Here is a 21,409-nt window from a genome sequence, read left to right as displayed (position 1 = left end):
CATTTTTGTGGTCGGAGACCTTGCCACCAGAGGATCACAGGTGGATCGCCAGCAGGCTTTTTAAAATGGGGCCCAAGGGAAAACCAGAGCTTCGAGACAACCTACAGCTCTGGTATTACCCACCACAGCCAGCACTTATACAATCAGGCTCCAGCTCCAGACAGATTTTTTTGCCATGCTCTGTTGCTGTGGATGCCGTACAAGCTGTGGAAGGTCAAGGTTCTCTGTCCCAATTCTGCCTGTGGGCATCAGCTGACAAGAGGCGGTCTGCACAAAAGGGCTCGGCAGGTTTTGGACATCGATAGGATGTACAACATGGTCACAGAAACCCTCATCTGTACCAAGTGTAAAGCCTTGCATGTGTCCTGGAGTCAGACTGTCCTGCAACAGCTGGATCTGGCCCATCGCTCTGAGTTTCGGGTCATCCTCACGCGGAAGTAAGTACACTTTCATTCCACAACCAGTTGATAGCCCATCATCACATATCTTTGCAAATACTTTACAAATCAAATATGTCAAATATATGAATGTGTGAATTTTGCTTTTCCTAAGGCATGCCTGTGATATGAGAGTCATTCGGCTCCTGGTCTAGGCAACAGTCCCACGCGGGTCATTAAACAGCTGCGTGAGAACCACAGCGAGGAGTGGCTCCAGCGTCTGGCCCGGAACACCACCCAATGTGTGGACTTCATCAAACGACCCGGGGTGTCGCAAATAAATTTCCAGGAACCCCCAGAGCCGACAGTGGTGCCGAGCTGCAAGTGGCTGCTCACTTCATATAACACTATTTCATAAGTACACTGCAACAATATAACATTTGTATATAAAAAGATAATTTGTACATTTTGTTATTCTTGTGATAGACATTTCCAGCCTATTAGTTACTATTTAATGGGTTGCATCTTTGTTTATTGCATAATGTGAAAAATAATTCATGCAAGAATATCAATAAAACACAACAAACAAATTACATCTGCATATTTTATTAACAATGGAACAAGATGCATTCAAAAATAATGCTTATTTAATTAAAAGACCTATGCTAAGGAAGACATATCTCTGAACGTCACCTTTCACCTTTCCTTTCCTTCATTTCTTCTTTCTCTTCTTCCCCTTCTCTTTTTCTTTAATCCCTTCAAACTTAAATTGTCAATGTTTCATTACATCACTGTTGGGACGGGTAGGTCCACGGAGGCTTCCATGTAGTTCCGCCATCTTAAAAACTATAATAGCAGAGAGGGACAAAAAGTACTAGGCCAACGCGTTTCCACAACGCGTTTTCGTTCAGAACCAGCGTCACGTGACTGAAGCCAGCAGAAGCGGAGGAGCAGAGCAGAGAGAGGCGCTTGTCACTGCCGCGGCAAGTTTAAAAGGATGCACTGCACGGTTATTTATACACCGTTCATTCATACATATGCTGAGTCACAGGATGAGTCCTCGACGTCGAAAAAGTCCAAAATAGACCGTAAAAGGAAACGTGACCGGAGATTACAAAAACAAGGGTTAATGTCGGGATAGCTAATGCAGGAGAAAGCTTTCAAAAGAGATGCTGAAGTTGCCTGCTTTCTTCTCGACAGGTAAGTCAATGTTACTGTCTTAATTACAAGCTTTTTTTCATTGCTTGGTTGTGTACTTTATTATATAGACAGTAGAACATTTATAGTTAAAAGTTAAACAGGCTCTTTGATGAATAGCAGCTATTGAGTAAAGTAGAGAAGGCTCTGATGATGATGATGATGATGATGATGATTATGATATCTAACAATGCACGTACTTCAAAAAATATAACGAGTAAAGAAGGCATTACTACTAATTACAATAGTTAATGTTTTCACAGTCAGTAATTCATACTGTAACATTCTTTTTTTCGTTGTTTCAAGTTTCAGTTTGTTTTAAATAACAAACCTGTTCACCCAAAGGAAAACTCGAAGTGCTATTATAAGACATCCTGTCATAGCTTTTTAGTACATAACGGCTACCGTAGATGCAACGCACATTTGAAAAAGTGAGGCGCTGGAGAGCATTATTCGTTTGAATGCAAAATACAATTTCACCACTAGATGGGAGAAATTCCTACACACAGTCCCTTTAATAAACAAACTATTCAGTCAGATAGGTATTTGTTGTGAAAGAAATACAGTTACAATTTCAAGCATTTTATCCAAAATTGAAGCACTTTTCAAACCTTGAAAACACGACATCAAAATTCAAGCATTTTCAAGGATTTCAAGCACCCGTACGAACCCTGCGGCAATGTTACTAGGTCCCCATCCTGGCATCAATCCCGGGATGTGTCTGCGTTCACACAGAAGGCATTCCATAGCACCATCCCAATGTGTACACCTATGTTAAAGGCACACTATGCAAGATTTGTACCTTAATATAACAGCTTCGAAATCATTTTGAAGGTAAACGAACTCGTAGTAGGGCAAATCATCCCAATAGCAAAGCGGGCGGGGGGACGCAGCTGGCAATACAAGTTTGAGAGGTGGGGCCCCGCCAAATCTCGCGAGAATTACGACTTGCTTTACGGCACGACGTCACATACATCAACATATGAAGCAGCCTCTATGGAAGACACTAGCACGCATTTCAGACGTGAATCATGGCATGGTCGATGAAGAAAACGAAGAAAGCGCGGTCGGAAGAGTGCAGAGACGGCTCTGCGTGAGTGGCATTTGCGACAGTAACGTTAAATACAAGTACTCCACAGCGACTCTAGGGGTCACTGTTTGAGAAAAACGGAAACTGCATAGTGTGCCTTTAATTTGCCAGCAACAGCACAGTACAAGTGATATGGTTGTATGTTTGTAAGTCCAAGTTACAGGGAACAGGTTAACCTGTGACATACAACCTCTTTGAATTTTTGGTTTTACGCATTAAAAAAAAAAATCATCTGGTCATTAGCAGGTCATAAAATTAGGTAAATACAACCTAAGACGAACAACAACACGACATATTACACTGTCTCATTATTTATTTAACAAAAATAAAGACAAAATTTAGACACCATGTGTGAAAAAAACTTACACCCCATGATTTAATAGCTTGTAGAACCACCTTTAGTAGCATCTGTGACAAAAATGATCAGGATCACTGTCCTGTTGCATGACCCGATTTCGCAGTGTAAACGCAGCCTTAGATTTTCCCACATTTCTTCATTTTGGTCTAGTTTTTGTTAAATAATGACAGTGTAATATGTCAGACTAAAATCATAGAATTCAGAGAGGGTGCACTTTCTTTTGTATCAATACAAGTAACAAACAATATATGCACCAAGTTTATGAACTACATAAAAAAATAAAATAAAATGTGTGTGTGTGTGTGTGTGTGTGTGATTGGCAGTTTTAGGAGTCGGGTTAGTGTGTGTGTGTGTGTGTGTGTGTGTGTGTGTGATTGGCAGGTTTAGAAGTCGGGTTAGTGTTTGTGTGTGTGTGTGTGTGTGTGTGTGTGTGTGTGATTGGCAGGTTTAGGAGTCGGGTTAGTGTATGTGTGTGTGTGTGTATGTGTGTGTGTGTGTGTGATTGGCAGGTTTAGGAGTCGGGTTAGTGTATGTGTGTGTGTGTGTGTGTGTGTGATTGGCAGGTTTAGAAGTCGGGTTAGTGTTTGTGTGTGTGTGTGTGTGATTGGCAGGTTTACGAGTCGGGTTAGTGTGTGTGTATGTGTGTGTGTGTGTGTGTGCCCTTGTTTATATTACATTGTGGGGACCAAATGTCCCCATAAGAATAGTAAAACCTGAGATCACCTACATTGTGGGAACCAGCCAGCGGTCCCCACTGTTCAAAAGGCTTATAAATCACACAGGATGAGTTGTTTTGAGAAAGTAAAAATGCAGAATGTTTCCTGTGATGGGCAGGTTTAGGGGTAGGGTTAGTGTGTGTGTGTGTGTGTGTGCGTGTGTGTGTGTGTGTGTGTGTGTGTGTGTGTGTGTGATGGGCAGGTTTAGGGGTAGGGTTAGTGTAAGGGGATAGAATGTACAGTTTGTACGGTATAAAAACCATTACGTCTATGGAGAGTCCCCACAAAGATAGTGAACCAGACATGTGTGTGTGTGTGTGTGTGTGTGTGTGATTGGCAGGTTTAGAAGTCGGGTTAGTGTTTGTGTGTGTGTGTGTGTGTGTGTGATTGGCAGGTTTAGGAGTCGGGTTAGTGTTTGTGTGTGTGTGTGTGTGTGTGTGTGTGTGTGTGTGTGTGATTGGCAGGTTTAGGAGTCGGGTTAGTGTATGTGTGTGTGTGTGTGTGTGTGTGATTGGTAGGTTTAGGGGTCGGGTTAGTGTGTGTGTGTGTGTGTGTGTGTGTGTGTGTGTGTGTGTGATTGGCAGGGTTAGGGGTCGGGTTAGTGTATGTGTGTGTGTGTGATTGGTAGGTTTAGGGGTCGGGTTAGTGTGTGTGTCTGTGTGTGTGTGTGTGTGTGTGTGTGTGATTGGTAGGTTTTGGGGTCAGGTTAGTGTGTGTGTGTATGTGTGTGTGTGTGTGTGTGTGTGTGTGTGTGTGTGTGTGACGTGTGTGTGATTGGCAGGGTTAGGGGTCGGGTTAGTGTGTGTGTGTGTGTGTGTGTGTGTGTGTGTGTGTGATTGGTAGGTTTAGGGGTCGGGTTAGTGTGTGTGTGTGTGTGTGTGTGTGTGTGTGATTGGCAGGGTTAGGGGTCGGGTTAGTGTAGGGGGATTGATTATACAGTTTGTACATTAGTAAAACCATTACGCCTATGGAGAGTCCCCATAAACCACATATCCGTGTGTGTGTGTGTGCGTGCGTGAGTGTGTGTTGTATGTATGTGCGTGAGTGTGTGCGTGCATGTGTGTGAGAGAGATATTGTATGTAAGTGTGTGAGAGTGTGAGTGCAAGAGTGAGTATTGTGTTTCTACCCCTGCCGTTACCGCACAAGATTGCTATTCTTAAATGTGATCTAAAAAAGGTAAAGAGGAAATATTAACCATATATGCTGTTTATATTGCTTGTAATTGGGATGAAGTAAACATCTGTTGAGTATTTTAACATAAATTGTTTGATTATGTTGAATTAAAAACCCCAAAATGCAGCAGGTCCACCAGACCCACATACACTGGCTGAATAACTAAAATATGAACAAGGGTTAATAAAGACGAACAAAGGAGCTTTTCGTTGAAAGCTTTAATGCAGAACAGCAGTAACATTAGGAACAGCAGTCAATACACAGCTCTTATATTTCCTCATACACACTTCATAAACTGTCCTCATTAACCCTGTAAATGCTGATGCTGAAGAACACAGCAATTCACAACTATTACAGACAGACTTCTGCACTACAGTATAGTGCTGCATATACAGGAGTGCTGAGAGAAAATAAATGGCAGGGTGAGCTTTATTTTAACAGGAAAATCAGTTCTTACAGTGGTCATTTGTGATAATGTGAGTTTCCATCGATCAAACATCATAAGGCAATGGTTTGTGACCCACCCGAGGATGCTCATAGAATTCCTCCCACCTTATTCACCATTCCTTAACCCAATTGAGGAGTTCTTTTCAGCATGTGGAAGGTGTCCGATCGTCACACACACAGATGACCCTGCTGGCTGCAGTGGATGCAGCATGTGTGAGGACATCACAGTAGACGCCTGCAGAGGATGGATAAGGCATCCCAAAAGATTCTTTCCATGTTGCATTGGAAGGGAAAATATCCGGTGTGATGTGGAATATGTGGGCCGACAGACAGGAACATCTGGATGTGTAGAGACAGCACTAGAGCAGTGCTGCGGGCAAAGTTGTGCCTTAGGGGTGTTTCCTGTGTTTCTTTATCATTTCTTTGCAGTTTGTACAAATTGTTCTGAGAAATGCACTTATCATTTTGCACATATTAGGGATGATGTGAAAAACGCACTGAGAAAAACTGTAAGAGCTGGCCATAGAGTTTTTTTCGACTTATTAGAAATGAGGTCTTTATAGGCCTCTGAAGTAGTAATATGTGACATAAAAAAGAAAGAAAGAAAGAAAGAAATATACAGTATCAGATAGATAGATAGATAGATAGATAGATAGATTACCATAATCATAGTAATAGGTGCAAGTGTTTTTTCTGGCGGCTGGCTTGACTGCAGTGACTTACAGATTTTATGGGAAACTCATCCTGTGAGTTAACCCAGACAGGGATGCGTTTCCTGTTCAATGACGTAATGTTTGGCTCAAGATAAAGATTTTTTGAGTCATGCAAACCATATTTGGCTCACGATACTTTCAGTAAACACACCCCTGAATAGCTTTGGCTCCCGTCTTAGATCTAGCTCTATAAAACATCCCAACAAAGTTCAGCCCAGCACAGACATCCTCCAGCTCTCAGAGATATTCAGAGGACATCGAGACACACACTTGAGCTTGTAAGTTGTTAAGAAGTGTTTGCTGTAATTCAGTCAAATCGAGTGAAGGTTCGTGTTCTCAGACTGCTGGCATTAGAAGACTGATTACTTCTCTGATACAGTAGACACGTGAGTACATTGTTCATAGATTTATTCACTATTAATAACATTCAATGTATAACATGAATGAAAGAAAAGCAACAAAACCTCAGTTTGCGATTGTTTGTTTCATGATCTCAGTGAAAGCACTGAAGTCTGCCCTGATAAATCTGCTCTGCCGACACACTCAGGGTTTATTAGATGAACTTTCAGGACTTCATCTGGATTTTCCTAAATGTCAAACATCACAGTTTATTCTTTATATCCACCGTTGCTGATTTGAACAGTTTTTTTTACTACTTGTTTATTCTCCTGTCTACTTTATCTCTTCATCTAGCTTCAAGTTCTAATCTGTATTTAACTATTTAACTTTTTCTTAATTAGATAATTATCCCCTTAAACCCTGAAAGCATTTTTAGAGTTGTTTTTTTCTGAGTGACTCACACAAAAGTAAAGACTCATAACTCCAAAACTATAGCAAGAAGAGTCAAAAAGTTAGTATCGTTTGATAGAACACGTTTCAAACTGCTGATAAAAGACTATATATATATATATATAATTTTTATTATGATTTTGCATATTTTTCTTATTTAACATGCAATAACTCAGGAAGGAAATATGGTAGGAGGAAAAAAATTTTTTTGGTGACGTTCCCTCTACATGTGAGCTGCAAATTTTGTGGAGATTGCATAAAGTAAACAAAAGTTACAACATTTGGAACAAAGGTAGCCTTTTTACTGAGCAGTCTTTGACACTTGGAAGGAATTTATAAAATTGTTTGGATGATTCTAAGGGCCCACGCACTTTTGGGGCCCCAGAGATCAATTTTATTAAAGGAATGGGTGCGGTTGGGCCCAACCTCATATTCTTTCATAGGGCCTAAGACTGCGCCGCTGGTGATAGCATAAGGTAATCAAAGTTACAGCATTTGGAACCAAGATATCCTTTTTGTTCAGTCCTTGACACTCCCTAATGGACTTTTTTTTTTTAATTGTTCTGCCATGAGCAATATCATGTGATCAACGCAATGGTTATGTTGGCTCTTTCTAATCCTGAGAATCTGCTGTAAATGTTCGATTTTTCACAATTTATGCATGTTTCATGGAGTTATGATTGAAAACGTCACATCCATGGTCCATCTATATTCTTGATTGTATGTGAGGATTCATCTATTAGAAGTCCATATGGAATATCTTTAAATCTGAGTGATGGATTATACTGAGTTTTGGGCTCTTTATAATTGTAACAATCTGCTGTAAATATTGATGTGCCATTTTCCACCATTTATGCAAGGAAATGTATACAAGGCTCTATGTGCGCCTGTACAACTCCACGAGGGATATCTTTAGATCTGAGAAATGGATTATGCTGAGTTTGGGCTCTTTTTAATTGTCGGAATTTGCAGTAAATAATTATCTGCCATTTTCCACTATTAGAGCATGTTGCGAGTGAAAACGTGAAAACGTTAAATGAAAACATTTTACAGTTAGTCCAAAATGCAGCCGCTAGAGTTCTTACTAGATCAAGAAAATATGATCATACAGTATAACACCGATTTTATCATCACTACATTGGTTACCTATAAAGTTCTGTATTAATTACAAGGTATTGCTACTGACTTATAAAGCCCTAAACGGCTTAGCTCCAGTCTATTTAACCGATCTTCTATCGCCCTATAATCCATCGCGCTCTTTAAGGTCACTAAATTCGAGGCTTTTGGTCATACCTAGGATATCCAGATCCACCAAAGGAGGGAGAGCATTTTCACATTTAGCTCCAAAACTCTGGAATAGTCTTCCGGATACTGTTCGTTGCTCAGACTCGCTCTCCCAGTTTAAAACTAGATTAAAGACGCATCTCTTCAGCCAGGCATTCATATAATATTTTTAATCTTACAGTTAAATCCGGCCTCTAGTTCATAAACGCCAGAGGAGAACTGGCCCCCGACTGAGCCCGGGTTCTCCCAAGGTTTTTTTTTCTCCATTAGGTCACCTGATGGAGTTTTAGGACACCATTAGGTCACCTGATTGAGTTTTAGGACACCATTAGATCACCTGATTGAGTTTTAGGACACCATTAGGTCACCTGATTGAGTTTTAGGACACCATTAGGTCACCTGATGGAGTTTTAGGACACCATTAGATCACCTCATGGAGTTTTAGGACATCATTAGGTCACCTGATGGAGTTTTAGGACACCATTAGGTCACCTGATTGAGTTTTAGGACACCATTAGGTCACCTGATGGAGTTTTAGGACACCATTAGGTCACCTGATGGAGTTTTAGGACACCATTAGGTCACCTGATTGAGTTTTAGGACACCATTAGGTCACCTGATGGAGTTTTAGGACACCATTAGGTCACCTGATGGAGTTTTAGGACACCATTAGGTCACCTGATGGAGTTTTAGGACACCATTAGGTCACCTGATTGAGTTTTAGGACACCATTAGGTCACCTGATGGAGTTTTAGGACACTATTAGGTCACCTGATGGAGTTTTAGGACACCATTAGGTCACCTGATTGAGTTTTAGGACACCATTAGGTCACCTGATGGAGTTTTAGGACACCATTAGGTCACCTGATGGAGTTTTAGGACACCATTAGGTCACCTGATGGAGTTTTAGGACACCATTAGGTCACCTGATTGAGTTTTAGGACACCATTAGGTCACCTGATGGAGTTTTAGGACACCATTAGATCACCTGATTGAGTTTTAGGACACCATTAGGTCACCTGATTGAGTTTTAGGACACCATTAGGTCACCTGATGGAGTTTTAGGACACCATTAGATCACCTGATGGAGTTTTAGGACACCATTAGGTCACCTGATGGAGTTTTAGGACACCATTAGGTCACCTGATGGAGTTTTAGGACACCATTAGGTCACCTGATTGAGTTTTAGGACACCATTAGATCACCTGATTGAGTTTTAGGACACCATTAGGTCACCTGATTGAGTTTTAGGACACCATTAGGTCACCTGATGGAGTTTTAGGACACCATTAGATCACCTGATGGAGTTTTAGGACACCATTAGGTCACCTGATTGAGTTTTAGGACACCATTAGGTCACCTGATGGAGTTTTAGGACACCATTAGGTCACCTGATGGAGTTTTAGGACACTATTAGGTCACCTGATGGAGTTTTAGGACACCATTAGGTCACTTGATGGAGTTTTTTCGGTTCCTTGCCACTGTTGCCTTTGGCTTGCTCAGTTTGGGTTATTTTGGGGATATTTATGTAGCCCCTATCCACCAACCATTTGCACTAGGCCAGAGTCTATTGATAAGGACCTGAGTTCTTTTATTTCTAAATGATCTTTTAACCCTGTCTTCTAATATACATTAACCTCCAGGGAATCACTTTTAAACTGCAAAAACACACTCACAAAATAACGTTTAAACCAATATATATTGTATCAAAAGTCAATTAAATTGAGACTTTGTATTTAAATGAAATGAAATAGATCAATTATTTGAATTTGACAATGTAAATGAAAATAAAACCAAATAAAATATGCCAAAACAAAATAAAACCAATACAACCCTCTGTGATTGCCTTACTTTTAACTGTAACTAAGCACTTTTTTACAGTATCACGGCAGGATCATCAATATTAAGTCACTGTCTGAATGTATTTAACCTACTAGAGTTAACCGTATAGGCATAAATCCTTTCTAATTTCTGTTTAACTTTAAGTTATACTATCAAATTAACTTATAACTCTGTATAACTTTTATAAACTCTAATAACCCTTTTAAATTTTTAACACATCCAAAAATACCCTCAAAATGAAAAAGAAAAGACCGGTCACAATAGCATTAGTGCACTTGAATGTTTACATATCCCACCCCATTGCAGGCCTGATACGGAGCTTGAGTGCGTAGTGGCTGAGAAAACGAAAATGGCCCCTTCGCTCGAGGGAGCAAACAAAAACAATAGTTTACCTCAATCAGGGGCCTGTTTCAGAAAGGAGGTTAAATGAAAACTCTGAGTATGTTAACCCTGAAATGAGGGAAACTCTGAGTTTTCTGTTTCAGAATGGGAGGTATGTTAAACCTGAGAAAGCAGAGTAAGTCAAACCCGTTTCTGAAAGAGAGGTAACTTATACTCAGAGTCAGTTACCATGGTAACTTACTCCGTGAACCTAACCTGGTCGGGAGCAGGTTTTATTCGGTAAACCCAGAGTTTCTATCGGTCTCCTCCCCTTTTTTAAAGGGGAAGCGGTGTTTAAACACCTTATTCATTCTTTCAGTAATTTTTTATTAATAAAATTATTATTTTATTAATAAATAAAATATTGCCATCTTTACTGCAGTTTTTTTTCTATTTTCTTTTTTAAAAAGATGAAGTCTATATAACTCCTTAACTGGCAACTGAAAATACAGTAGTAGATTAGAGTTATATAATGTAGTAAACAAATTCTACAGAATTAAACTGTGGCATTTACTGGAAATCACTGAACTGTTCATCTGTGCACCAGAAGTTGATGGACCGTCCTCCTGCTGTTCTTCCACACTCTGAGGGCGGAGGGAGAGATAAGAATACCCGTTTATACTTAGATTTAAACTTAGATTATCCACATAAAAATGTGAAAAAATCTGAATGTGTAGATTGTTTGATGTGTAGACACATAATATTAACATTACCTCTGTAGGCCTCTCTGTGGCAGCAGAAACTATTTATCCTCATCGTCCTGTGAAGATGAGCATTTGGTCGAGTGCACTTTATAACACTATTTAATTTCTGGTGTATTGAGTAGGCTACTTACAACTGCCTGGGGTTCTGTTGGGACAGGAGGCTCCAAAAGACAGATATTACCATCAGAATCTGTTAGGACCAACAAAAAACCCAACCTCAAAGTAAAATAAATGGAAATATCAAAAATAGCCTATATAAAAAATAACACATGTAAACCTCTTACATTTTATGAAGGCCCTTGTATCTTCAGGAGTGACCGGCTCTGAAGTCCGTCCAGGAATTCCCTCAGCTGTAAATGCTGTTGCACTGCTGGACACTGGATGCTATTTAGTTATTTAATATGTCAAATGTTTGTAAAGTCAGGTAGCCTTCACCCATGATATGCTCAAGCCTTACCTGATTGAATTATGTTTTTATATTTAATTTTCAGCTGCTGCCATGTTCTTTTAATACCTGCAGGATTGCCCTTAAAACATTACAATTAGGTTGAATAACATAGGCCTACTGTTCTTCCAGTTTCACCTCTGATATTATAACAGTTGGGTAAGTTACTCTAAAATAGTTATCAATGTTATCTTCAACAGTGTAATTAGATTAATGTAATAATTAGGCTACTATCTTTAGAAAGTTTTGGTCTACTTATTACTAATTACTAAATCCCATATCAACCTCAACCACTTGAACAATACAAGGAGAGACAAGAAACTGCACTTTTAATGCTTTCAAATAAACAATATACAATTGCATGAACTATTCTTGAATTGACCAAAGTGTGTAGAGGGAGAAGGTTACATAAAAAATATACCTTTTAAAAATGTATGTTAAATCCACTATTGTTTTATACAGAATTGTTCTCTATAGTCTATGCAGTAGCCTATTTAATGTAATTACATCAGATTTTATTTTAAATTACAGAAGAATTAAGAGTTATCCCTTTAATTAAATCACAATATTTAGATTACTTGGTAATTAATTACACCCAACACTGTATAACAGTAATTCCTCTTTGTGTCTGGCGCTGTTGCCATGGTGACTCATAATATCTGCGCTCCATTGATAATGGCTTTTTATAGTTGTGGCGCACGCGCTTAACTCAGAGTAGGTCAACTCAGAGTTGATTGAACTAACTCATTTCAGCTGTTCTGTAACCGGAAACTCAGAGTTTCCCATCTCAGGGTAAGTCAACTCAGAGTTCAAGTTTTAACTCAGAGTTGGTTGAACCTCCTTATTGAAACAGGCCCCTGAACTGTTCTAAAAGTTCCTTCAACATGAAAACAATGGTCTGGTCTTGGTCATTAAACTGCCCCGCTCCGGGTCGCTCTCCAGCCCTGTGTTTACTACACATCAGGACTGACCCAGAGGCCGTTCAGCTGATTTATCTAGAGTTTCTGTCAAACATTGATCTTAAGGCTCTGAAGAACTCAGAGTTCATGTTCCTGTTACCCAGGTCCACCGTCATCATCATTGCATCACTTGTGTAGGCATACTGTCTTACCCACACTTCTGGTCTTGCTGGACTTCCGTCTCGGCCCAAACAAGCAGCCAGGTGCACAGTAGCTGTTTTATTAGACAGCCTGAGTATAAATTATGTCGCTAATATGAACATGTACAGGGGGATCTCTCTGAATGCTTTTACCAAACATTGTGGGACAACATATGGAATAATAACACATTCTTCTAGTTCCATGCTTCTACACTCTAAAAAATGCTGGATTGTTTTAACCCAATGTTTGGTCAAATATGGACTAACCCAACGTTGGGTTAAAAAATGCAATTAAAAATGGACAAATTGCATTTTGGACAAAATCAAAAATGGACAAAAATGCATTTTAAAAATGGACAAATTGCATTGGTTACATTAAAAATGTAACCCAACGGCTGGGTTTGTTCATTTTTAAATTGCATTTTTAAACCAACGTTGGGTTAGTCCATATTTGACCCAACATTGGGTTAAAACAATCCAGAATTTTTTAGAGTGTATTCATCCAAAACAGCTGCAAAAAGGCCCATTCTTCTTCAGGGGTCACAGGGGCTAGAAGGATCTCTGGGATGTTGTGGAGAGATCTTCGCATGCTATTCCAGTGATCTGGCAAAGGTTTCGGCGCACAGTGAGCCATATTGACAAACGCTCACTCGAATGTTCCCCTGAGCAATTGCATATGCAGAGTTGGGGTCAATAGCGCAGTTCCACGGAGAGTAGAGAATGGTGTCTGTGATGTTAGGTGTGGGCACCAGAACACCTGCTGGCATTAACCGGTCGACAATACCGCCATGAGCCACAATCACAATGTCTATGTGACCTCCGCCAGGGTTTGTCAAATACTCAGGAATGTGACTCAACCTCTCCAGGAAAAATCGTAGAAGATTCACAAATTCAATCTGATGAGTTAATCCCTGAAGCCAGGAGCGAACTGTGCTGTCTCTACATGTTCCCATGATATATGCCATTATTCTCTGTACATTCTGCCATCATAATAAAAATAATAATAATAATTTTCAGAAAAACAATAGGGCCTTCACCCTTTCAGGGCTTGGGTCCTAATTAGGGCACAAAGAACACAAGCAAACCAGAAGAGAAGAGTTTCGGTTCCTGTATTCGATCTATCTATAGAAAAAAGCCCCTACACAGTTTTTCTGCTCCTTCTCCGCCCAGCTCACACATCCTCACACTCTCAGAAATATGCAGAGGACATTGTGACACACACTTGTGCTTTAACTTGTAAGTTGTTAAGGAGTGGTTTCTGTAATTCAGTCAAATCGAGTGAAGGTTCGTGTTCTCAGACTGCTGGCGTTTGAAGACTGATTACTTCTCTGATACAGTAGACACGTAAGTACATTGTTCATAGATTTATCCACTATTAATAACATTCAATGTATAACATGAATGAAAGTAAAGCAACAAAACCTCAGTTTGCGATTGTTTGTTTCATGATCTCAGTGAGAGTACTGAAGTCTGCCCTGATATATGTGCTCTGCCCACACTGGCAGGGTTTATTAGATGAACTTTCAGGACTTCATCTGGATTTTCTTAAATGTAAAACATCACAGTATATTCTTTATATCCACCGTTGCTGATTTGAACAGTTTTTTTTACTACTACGTTTATTCTCCTGTCTACTTTATCTCTTTATCATGCTTCAAATTCTTATCTGTATTTCTGAGTAGTTTATTTTTCCTAATAAGATTCCTAATTTCCTAAATAGACTTTGCTAATTGTTGTCTGAGTACAGTCCTCTGGTTGTAGAGCATTTTGCGAATCGTGAATGATTTTGTGTCTATGTGGCTCAGAGCAAAATCTACAACCTGTAGAATTAAATAACATCAGGCATGCATTACTGTAATCTTTAGATGATATATTGTGCCATTTGAATAAATATATGTCATCATACGCCATTGTTTCAAAGCAGCTTTACAGAAAATGCATGTGTCTACATTATAATTTAGTGTGCTCTGCTATCAGAGGTGACTGTGTCCATGTAGCCGAATGTATTTCAGAAATATACATATAAAAGTTTGGCTTTCCAATAAAAACAGTCTCTGAGAAACTGAGAAATCGTCCTCCACTCTCCTCTATTGTAATGTCTTAATACAGACGAACAAAGGAGCTTTTCAGGGTTAATTTTTTGTTCATCATTAACCCTGTAAATGCTGATGCTGAAGAAAACAGCAAATCACAACTATTACAGACAGACTTCTGCACTACAGTATAGTGCTATAAAATACAACATTACTTGTACAAAGTACATGCAGCTTTAAAAATAACTGCAGACAGATCTGCCACGTCATTTATCAAAAAAGGCTACGTTATATAGTATATTAGTTGTCCTTATATTACATGTCCTTATGTATATATATATTATAGATGTGCAATCGAGTTCTACTAGTGTTTGATGAAGTCATAAAAAGCTTGTTATTTGTATCACTTGCTTTCTTTGTAAAAGTTTCACCTGTATAGAGCATAATTAATAATCTACTGTTAATATTCTGTATTATATAATTCTTTTAATCATTTTGTATTAATCTTTTTGATCATCATCATTTTTTATCCATTACATTGTGTCTTACACCCTTCAGTGGTAACACTTATACAATAATAAGTGATCATAAATTATTTACAAACTATTAGTAAATTTATAGTTCATAAATAGTATTGCTAACACATTAAAAGGGTATCTACAAATATCGAGTTCCCTGTCAGTCAGTCACATTCGACGTTACGTCAGACGTGAACTGATGAACTGGGATCTCACCAATCATCTTTGAGTGTAAACTAAACGAGTCGATGGACACTGCCGTGTAAGATCTGCCATGGCACACCCGGCCCGAGAAGTATATGAGGAATATAAGGAAGCGTTCTTGCACTCACACATTCAAGCTTTCGCTTCAGAGCCGAGTGTGTGTTGTTCTGCTCTGCAATCATCAAAGAGCATTTCCTACACTTTACTGCAGTTCAGCTTAAAGAGCAGCTGAACACTGCAGACTTTATCTTTATCTGGTTTATCAGTGTGTGCTGTGGCCATTTCCCCTTCAGCACATAAACAGCTCGTTCCCTACACTGCAAAACATGCTTTTCTTACTTAGTATTTTTGTCTTGTTTCCAGTCCAAATATATAAATATTCTTAAATCAAGATGCATTTACTAGATGAGTAAAATTACATAAGAAATTATGACTGGTTTCCTGAAAAAAAAAAAAAAAATTGAGTTTTTGCTTCAAACAAGATTTTACATGATTTAAGAATAATTCATTAAAAAAAAAGCCTTCTAAAATAAATTTTACAAGCTGTTTTGTTACCATACTTTTTTAAACAGAAATGTATTTGTAGTGTAACTTTGTAAGCAAGAAGTCGACAGGACAGTTAAAAACATGGATGAAGGGTAGAGATAAAAAATGCATTCCCGGAGGCAGTGTTGCCAGATTGGGCGGGTTCCCGGGTAAAAAAGGGTTTGGGCGGGTGGACAAAATTTGGGCTGGTTTGGGGTCAGTTCGGCGGTTTTCAAACAACTACATTTTAATGTCTAATTGGTTAAAAAACTAAACTAAAGTGTGCATGTAGTCCATAAAATCAGTCATCATGACATTACTGTACACGCACGCCCATGCAGAGTCAGCTGGCTTTAGTGTTGACATCACCGACGAGCACGCACTTTCATCCAATTAGCGATCAGCAGGCAGATGCGATTGAGCGCGATAAGTTGTAGCTGTATATTCAAGTGATCGCTAATGCCAAAGTGACGGTATCTACAGTAAAGAGTGAGATAGTGAGAAACTCTAAAAACGTACACATGTGGTGGGAGATGACTCGATGGTGAATATAACTCTGAGAGGAGAGCACAGTTGAGTGACTTGAATTGAAATCAAATATGGGGCGACTCCTGTCCATGGTCATGTGCACACTAGCCTAACCAGACATCTGCAACTTTTACCATCCAGACTGCACTCTACTTGTCCCTGACAGCTGCTGAAAAAGGTTTGAATCAACGATAAATCCGTTTTGATTGCTAAATTCTGCGTTATGTTCTGCAATGTGTTCTTCTGAGGGTTAAAGTAATCGGTTAATTTCTTGATTGCCGTTTTGACAGTGTCCATCTGGACATTTTAGTCATATTGGCTAATTCTCCTTAATTATTGCCCTGTTTTGATCTGTTTTCCTGAAAAAAAAAAAAAATTTTATTTTATTTTATCATCGTTTATTTTGTTAAGGAGATACAAGTTGTGCTTATATCAACTTTGAATGACATGGTAATGAAATTATATCACATTATTTTGGCAGTAAAATTTTGGGCGGTTTTTTCTTGTAGTGGGCGGGTTTTGGTGAGCTTTTGGGCTGGAAATCACTGTCCCAATCTGGCAACACTGCCCGGAGGAACTGTGAAGTGTGCTTGCTCGGGTGAGGTTCACTAACGTTAGCAGGTAGTGGATAAGGGTGCGTTGAAGTTTGCTTGATCTGAGAATTTCAACAATAGTACTTTTTTCAAGATTGTGCAAAAAGGTGAAAAGTTATGTGCATTAAGAGACATGTCTACAATGTGGAGTAGTGCCAGTGGCATTGTTTATGTGGCTTGGTTGTTGGTTTTGAAATAATTGGTTATGAATATACAGCAGAGAGTGGGAGTGTTTTGGGTGATGAAATAATATTGAAAAGAAGTTGACAGTCTTCATTTACTGTATCCAATAAGCCAATACAAAACTCACCCAGCTAGTGGTGCAACGGATCATCATTGATCCGTGATCCGTTCGGATCAATATCTTCGGTTCGGCACACACGTGATCCGCGGATTAATTTAGAAAAAAAAAAAAAGTTGTGCGCATGTTCAGTCCACACACAGCGTGGTCATGGCGAGCGGAGGAACGGAGGAGCTTGAACGCCCCACGTCATTTAAATCCCCTGTATGGGAGCATTTTGGCTTCCCTGGAACACGCGTCTATTTCGCTTCAAACGCTCGCTTTATCATTATACGCGCGCGGCGCGTCCTATTCGCTTTGGACGCGCGAAAGGATTCAAACTGTTCAAGCATCGAACTAGACGCGAATTTGACGCTCTATTCTCGTATGGTGTGAACGCAGCAAAATGATCAGGCTGCGATGTATGCTGGAATGTGTGTGTCAGAGAGAGAGAGAGAGAGAGAGAGGCACGGGCACGATCGAAAAATCACACACACACACACACACACACACACATGCTGTTTAAAAGCAAAAATTATCTCATCTTTTGGACATTCATCATATTGCATTGGTTTTCATATCTTGTCCTCAAACAGAGTAATCTGTTTATTTTGAAGTTACACATTCTACATTGATTAAAAAATAAAATAAAATGTGTTTTTAATGGTAGTATCATTTTATACAGAAATAAATTATTTATAATTCAGATGAGAATAACGTTAAAGTTAATTAAAATTTTAAGGAAACAAATATATTGATCTGAAATATAGCAAATTAATTTTAAATTCATTCAGGTAGCCTACAATTACCAAACATATCTCAAGGTCTTTTGAATAAAGGGTGGCACTCTTTCATTATCAACTGTTGTTGTGGATATACTGGAGAAGTATTTGTTCTCCATTTGAGTGAAATGTTTTTATGTGGCTAATTGAGCAAAGTGCTTCCATATATTTTATTATTAGTAGTATTAGTTCAAGAATAAAATAAAAATATCGGATTGATATCGGTATCGGCAAATAGCCAAAGCTGCGGCATCGGCATCGGTATCGTATCGGAAGTGAAAAAGTGGTATCGGGACATCCGTGGAAACACATCAAGCATGGCCACGCATTTGAAGCGACATCACCCCGGTGTTTCGCTGACAGGAGTGAAAATGAAGGCTGCTCAACATTGCACAATCAGACCGGGCTAAAACCATCACAAACGCTATCAGTGTGTTTATAGTCACGCTTCATGGAATGAACCCGTCGCGCTCCCACTGTTGATTTTATATATTTTAATTTAACAAAACTTGTTTATTTGTCTTGTCTTTTTTTTTTTTTTTTTTTGCTGATCCGAAAAATGATCCGATCCGTGACTCTGATCCGAGAAACGATCCGAACCGTGAGTTTTTTGATCCGTTGCACCCCTACACCCAGCTGTTCTGTGGTTGAGTGTTCCCTTTGATTAGGAACAAATTTACTATCTCAAATTAAGGTCTACTGTAATTAGCGATGCTTTGATTGCTGCTGTCAAGATGGTTGTCATCACCTACACAGAAACGCTGATTTTTATAGCCTACCGTCAGTCCTCATATTGTAATTAAATGAAAAACGCTATCAGTTTCACTATTAGCTTACTCTAGTAAAAAAAAAAAAAAAAAAAAAGAAGCTTACTCTAGTGATGCAATCGCAACAACATGGATAACGCTGTTTGGCCTTGCCTAACTTTATATGACATATGCGCCATATGCTAGAGTTACACATCCCGCTGCCATTTCAGGGCTTGAATTTCGGTGCGGGAATGTGGGGATTGCGCATAATTTAAACCATTCCTGCAAGGTTAGATTTTATAGTGTGAGAAATTCCCGCACAAATATATTCGCTTCATCTCAGAACAAATGATTAAAAAATAAATTCACAGATGCAAGAAAAAAGATGTCAAACTGTCTTTAATTTTGGAATTTAATTCCTCAATCACCGGATGGACCGGCATTCTCTGTCTTCCGCTGAGCCCTGGCCGTAGAAAGATCATATGCTTCACGCTGTCAATGCAGTGGTCTGCGTTGCGCTGATCTTATTCACACTATTGAGTGTAGGTGCAGCATTCTAACATTGACTCATAATGAGCTGTTTGTGAAGAAATTATCCGCTTCCAAATTATGTCATTTTAATCACGAAATTGAAACATTAAAAAACAATTGGCTCTTTATGGTGTGCGAGTGATAGAGCGCGGCAGCAACGAACCATCAGCTTACAGCGTAACAACATTGAATGTTCAGCCGAACAGCTGATAGGGTTTCTGCAGGGATCTTAAATTTAAAGCCTTTTTAATGCCATTTTTTTATTTTTAATGCCCTACACGACCCATGACTAACCACGGATATTATGTATGTATGTATGTATGTATGTATGTATGTATATATATATATATATATAAATTAACTTGATTAATCACACGTTTTCTCCGCAATTAAAACACTTACATTTGTTTAGGTTTATGTATTTTATAATGTAATCATTTCACAGTTAATCTACAAATGAATGTAGAGACAACATAAAGGCCAGTCTCACTGATACTAATACAGCTATTGATATCTGGATAAAAATGATTTCTCCCCCCTAATTTTAAACATTAATTATAGCCATCCAACATTACAGTGTAATTGAAAGCTATCAAGTTTTTAACATTAGGCTTAAAAAAAAATATGACAACTTTTAATTTAAGTGAACTTAACAAACAATCCTCACATAAACCTATAATAAATGTCATATTTACCGTTGGCCTTCCTGTCTAACATACGTTATCAAACAGTCTGCACAGCATAAATTATAGATTAAATATAGACTAATGCTTATTAAAGCAACAAGAGTTCTTTAGTCAATAGCAGTGAGTAATTTTCTCTGGTGCCTTTGTTCTGTGATTAACTTTACTGACAGAAAGCTTTATTGGCTGCTGTCCCTTTAAGAGCAGCTGCTGACAGAAACACGGATCTAACACGCGCCTCATTCTCTCACAACTCTTTGCATTCATTAAAGACTTTATTTCACTAATTTAAGACTGCTCTTATTTTATGAGGATACTCACAAAACAGACATTTTGGCAAAATTGTGTGTTATTGTTCGTTGCGCGAAAGAGGACCGTTTTCTGGTGCGCAGTCTGTGCGCACGATCTGGCGCGCGTCTTTCTCTCTCTCTGTGTGTGTGTGTGTTACATAGACAGGACATTCGCAGGCAGCGCGTTTAAAAGCATTTACATGAATAAGAGCGGGATCATATAATGTAACGCTACCCAAGGGATGACAAAAATTAACGAATGCGTTTGCGTTAAATATTGCGTTAAAAAACGCAAAGTGAGCTTCAACAGCGGATGTCGAGCTGATGAGGGAACGTTACTACACATAGATCATTGCTGTCTGCCTTTTACCGTCGACCTGTGGCTGTCAGACTGCATATCGTTAGCCTCATAGCATAATTGCCTAAGTAATTTTTTTTTCTTGTTTTCCAAAGACATTGAAATATGACTTAGGCGATTATGCTATGAGGCTAACGATATGAGATTTTACACCATTGATTCCCATTGTAGCTACCCAATTTAAATACCTTTTTACAAACGCTGCAAAATCCTTCTTTATTTTGACCACCAACCATGTTCTAAATTGTTTGTCTTCCATGCACTTTCCCAGTTTTCTGGTCTAGTTTTATTCCTGTTGTTCCTGCTGTCCAAAATTACTCGCGCCACCTCCGCAACTTTGCTCCGGCCGGAGGCAATCACCAAACTGTTTCCGCATGTTTTTAATCACACTACGTACATATTTTGCGACGACAGCAAATAAAAATTATTAATCATGAAAACTATTCAAATAAATTGATATAACATTTTCTTCAAAACTATAAAAAAATGTAATGCCTGTAGGATTACAATTTAATGCTTTTTAATGCCATTTAAGGCCTTAATTATCGCAAAATCCATTTAATGACTTTTAATGCTTTTTAATGCCCCGCGGAAACCCTGGCTGATCATAGCTGTACAGTGCGCCTTATTATTTTTAATCTCCATAAATATATCTAGTAGTAAAGCTAATGCAAGGGCTAGAAATCAATTAATCTTTTGCTGATACTTCCTTGTCATCA

General features: G+C 38.9%; 1 protein-coding gene across 1 annotated transcript in view; it reads left to right on the top strand.

Moving 5' to 3' along the window:
• The first annotated feature begins 13,827 nt into the window (after positions 1-13,827).
• LOC307154112 (uncharacterized protein) overlaps positions 13,828-21,409 on the top strand; it is a 78,345-nt gene continuing 70,763 nt past the window's right edge. Inside the window, exon 1 of the mRNA XM_079898884.1 lies at positions 13,828-13,960. The gene's annotated coding sequence lies outside the window, so the exon portion shown is untranslated. The remainder of the gene's footprint in view (positions 13,961-21,409) is intronic.

The sequence above is a fragment of the Squalius cephalus genome, assembly GCF_949319135.1.
Source record: "Squalius cephalus genome assembly, contig: scaffold_86, whole genome shotgun sequence".
In the NCBI taxonomy this organism is placed as follows: Eukaryota; Metazoa; Chordata; class Actinopteri; order Cypriniformes; family Leuciscidae; genus Squalius; species Squalius cephalus.
Note: the sequence above shows the minus strand (reverse complement) of the source record. Positions and strands in the feature narration are given on the sequence as shown.